The sequence below is a fragment of the Myotis brandtii genome, unplaced genomic scaffold (assembly GCF_000412655.1).
Source record: "Myotis brandtii unplaced genomic scaffold, ASM41265v1 scaffold496, whole genome shotgun sequence".
NCBI classification, from domain to species: domain Eukaryota; kingdom Metazoa; phylum Chordata; class Mammalia; order Chiroptera; family Vespertilionidae; genus Myotis; species Myotis brandtii.
This window is the reverse complement of record NW_005368921.1, coordinates 382,360-386,648: the sequence shown is the minus strand read 5'-3', so window position 1 is coordinate 386,648 and position 4,289 is coordinate 382,360.

The window sequence follows — 4,289 nt, the reverse complement described above, 5'->3', positions numbered from 1 at the left end:
CTAACAACTGCAGTGAGCAAGCAAAATAGAGGCAGACGGGAACATGCCTGGTGTCTCACTCCCAGAGCTGTGGAGCCTGGGAAAGGGCAGGGGTTGCTGCTTCTAACTGCAGTGAGCAAGCAAAATAGAGGCAGACGGGAACATGCCTGGTGTCTCACTCCCAGAGCTGTGGAGCCTGGGAAAGAAGGGCAGGGGTTGGAAGAGGTACCAGAGAACGATGACTTGAGGGGCGTGAAACAGAGGGCACGGGCTAATGAGGGTGGTTGGTGTTGGGGGTTTCAGTGGTCAGTCTGTGCATGTTAAGAATAGGCTGACACAGGGCGTGTGCCAGGCCCATCCTGTGTTACCCTCACCCTGCTTGGCACAACCGTCTGACATTTTCACAATCAGCAGAGAGATTGCCAGTATGCTGCAGACATCAGCCCCGCCCTCTTCTCCCGCATACTGCCAGTTCCTTTGCCCTAGAGCTGGACAGAGGACGTGGGTCCCGTATCTGGGGCCTGCAGCTTATCTCTCCAGGATCATCCTCCAGCTGCTCTTTTGCTGGGTCCTTCTTGCTTACTGTCCAAACCGTAGTTTCCGCTGCAGTTTAAGCTCAGCCCCACTTGCCTTTGGTAGCGATGGAGAAAAGTTGCACTGTAACCGGAGAACGAGTCTTGATATTTGAAATCTCTCTCTGCCCACCTCTCCTTACAATTTCCCACCCTGATTATTCTCCCTTGGGATGAGTGGATGTAACTCCATGCTCTTTTTCTCCACTCCTTTCCCTGCTCTTTTGAGGTCTCTTTCAGAGGTAGCTTTAATTAGCAAGCTCCAAGCTGACTGACTGGGCTAAACTGTAGGGCCGGAAGCTGCTGGGTTGTTTGGGGTTGGTGAGGACTGAGGGAGGGCATGGCGTGAGTGGAGAAGCTTCTCAAACCGGGAAATCTGGCTGGGCTTCAAGAGGGGGCTGTTGGTGGTGTGGCCAAGTTCCAAATGTTGGCCCGAAGCCAGGGCTCAAAGAAAAGAGGCCCTCAAGTCCGTTTAAATGGCTCCCTGTGGGAAGTGACCCCCTAGTCCTTCTCCCCAAGATCCTCAAAGACCAGAGTGGCCATTTCTCCAGTGGCTCCTCTCGATCACATTTCTATTCTTTCTCTCCCAGCCACTCCCATAGTTGAAGCGTTGGCCACAGCCAGAACTCAGAGGCAGACGGAGGGTTCCGGTGCTGGAGAGGCGGCTGGGGTGAGAAAGGCATCACGTTGTGTGGTGAGGAGGAAAAGGCTGACCCGGGGACATATGGGCCCAGGCTCTGCTGCCAGATGCAGTGGAGGGAGTGTGTGTTCTGCAAGTATTTGCTTGAGGTCTGCAAAATAGGGATCCCGATGGAGGGGAAGAAAGCTGTGAGAGGGGAAAGGGGTTGGAGAAAGCCCCAGCTTCCACGCAGGCAAGTCTTCGCTGAGCCTGGGCATTTATCAATTTTCAAACTTATTTTGAAATAGTTGTCCACTCAGAGGAAGTTGCAAAAATAGTACATGAAGTCCTGAGTACCCTTCCCCCCAGTGGTGATGTCTTACATAGCTGTAGCACAATATCTAAACCAGGAGGCTGACATAGCTACGATGCTATTAACTAGTCTACAGGCCTTATCCCATTGTCACCAGTGTTTTACATGCACTCATTTGCGTGTGTTTGTGTGTGTGTGCATGCGTGTAGACTACTTCATCTTATGTAAAGTCTCAAATAACCACCACCAAAATCAAGATACAGAACTCTGCCCTAGCTGGTTTGGCTCAGTGGATAGAGTGTTGGCCTGCAGATCAAAGGGTCCCGGGTTCAATTCCGGTCAAGGGCATGTACCTTGGTTGCAGGCTCCTCCCCAGCCTGGTCCCTGGTCCGGGCTTGTGCAGGAGGCAACCAATTGATGTGTCTCTCTCACATGGATGTTTCTCTGACATGAATGTTTCTCTCTGTCTTTTCCTCTCTCTTCCACTCTCCCTAAAAATCAATGGAAAAATATCCTCAGGTGAGGATTAACAACAACAACAAAAAAGATACAGAACTCACCCGGCCAGTGTGGCTCAGTGGTTGTGTCGACTTAAGAACCAAGAAGTCACGGTTCGATGGGTTGTGGGCTGGATCTCCAATGTGGGCCATGCAGGAGGCAGCCAACTAATGATTCTCATCATTGATGTTTCTATCTTTCTCACCCTCTCCCTTCCTCTCTGAAATAAATAAAAGTATATTTAAAAAAAAGATACAGAACTCTTCATGACTACAAAGGAACTTCCTATGCTATTCTTTTATATGCCCCCCCCCCATCCCTGTCCCTGGGAAATCACTAATCTGTTCTTCATCTCTATAGTTTTATTATTTTGAGAATGTTATCTGAGTGGAATCATATAGTATCAGCACTGGTTTTAATTTAATGAATTCCCAAACTCTTTTTCTAAATAATTTTTTTGTTGTTCTTGTGATCAGAGCTTTTTAAAAAATATTTTTATTGATTTTAGAGAGGAAGGGAGAGGGAGAGAGAGGTAGAAACATCAATGTTGAGAGAGAATCATTGATTGGCTGCCTCCTGCACGCCCCCTACTGGGGATCGAGCCCGCAACCCAGGCATATGCCCTTGACTGGAATCAAACCCGAGACCCTTCAGTCCACAGGCTGATGCTCTATCCACTGAGCCAAGAGGGCTAGGGCGAATCCCCAAACTCTTGACTTAAATACAGGAAGTTCTCTGGCTGCTTATTCTAATGTTCAGCTTCCTCCCTTCTCAGGACCCCTCAAGCGTCTTCATTCCCCCCTTCACCTACAGTGTCCCCACGATATTGCTTTCCACTCCAGCAATCTGGTCTCACTTCTCCTTTAGAGAAAATCTACGCGTCTAACCTTACGAGGCTGCGCTGGAGCTCTCGCATGTTCCCGCCAACCCTTGCCCCACTATTTATAGGCAGGCTAATTTGGGCGGCCTTTCTCTCCTTCCTCCTGTAGCAGTGAGGTGACTTCTCAAATATTTGGGCAGAGGAGGTCAGAAGCAGATTTTTGGCATCTGATTTCAGCCTTGGATTTAGCAGGAGCCAGAGGAGTGGAGCCGGAGGGAGGCAGAAGCTGTAGGTGCAACAAGGAGGCAGCTGGGGCTCTAACGGCATCCCGCCGCCGGCTGTGGGTCTGGGCTGAGTCGGGAGGGGAGTCCCGGGTCCTAATCTGATGTTACTATCCTGCATCCTCATGTCAGCTCTTCCCTACTGTCTGTGGCTCTGAAGTGCAAAAGGGACGGAGAGAACATATCTGGGGGCCAATAACAGCAGGGCCCCGTGTCAGCCTGCTGGCAGCACTTGTGTAGAGATTGCCGAGTCTCCTGGGGGAGATGGCCACGCGTGTCGTGTTGTAAAAAACGGAGGCCCAAAGGGGATAGTAATTCACGCAGGCCGAGAATCGTGTCAGGGCCAGCAGAGTAAGAGCCTACCTGTTTGTTTGCTTGGTTAAAAGCATAATCTTGGACAAAGAAGTAAGAGAGACAAAGTGAGCAAGTGAAGAGGAACTAGGTAGGTCACATTGGGGCTTTTAAGAAAGGGAGGGAGAAGACAGGATCTCAAGGATATGACAGTGTTTGAGGGGCAGAGAAAACATTAGAGACATTGAGAAATCGTCTGTGAAAGATTCCAAGAAGGGGGACAAAAATAGAGTTTCGGACGAGACAAAACCAGAGAGAGAGAGAAAGGGAGAGAAAGAGAGAGAGAGAGAGAGAGAGAGCAGTGGACAGATGGATATGCACAAGACCAACACCCAATAAGAAAGACAACTAGGAAGAGGAAGGAAGGTGGGAACAAGTGAGGTTCTAGTTGTGCGAAATTATTCCCTATCTCTCCTCCTGTCTCCATTTCTGGATTGGAGTTATAAATAGCAGAGTTGGAAAATGTCCCCCCTCCCTTTGCTTCTGCCTCAGCATTGGGGGGAAGGGAGAGGAAGAGGGACAGGCCTCCTGGTAGGTCCCTGAGAAGCCCCACCCAGCTCCTGCCTGGGCCAGCCAGGACTCCGCCCTCCAATCCTCTCCCATCCAATCCTCTCCCCAGTGGTGGTGGGAAATGCCCAGTCCTAGGAAGGGCCTGGGAACTGCAGACATCCTTCCCATCCCCCTGCCTCTTGGGCCCCATCTCTCATCTTTGCCTTTGTTCCTCTTCCTTTATCATCGTCAGTCTTTTTTCTTGTTTTCTCCCATCTCTTATTTTATTATTTTATTTTTATTTTTAAAAATATATTTTATTGATTTTTTACAGAGAGGAAGGGAGAGGGATAGAGAGTTAGAAACA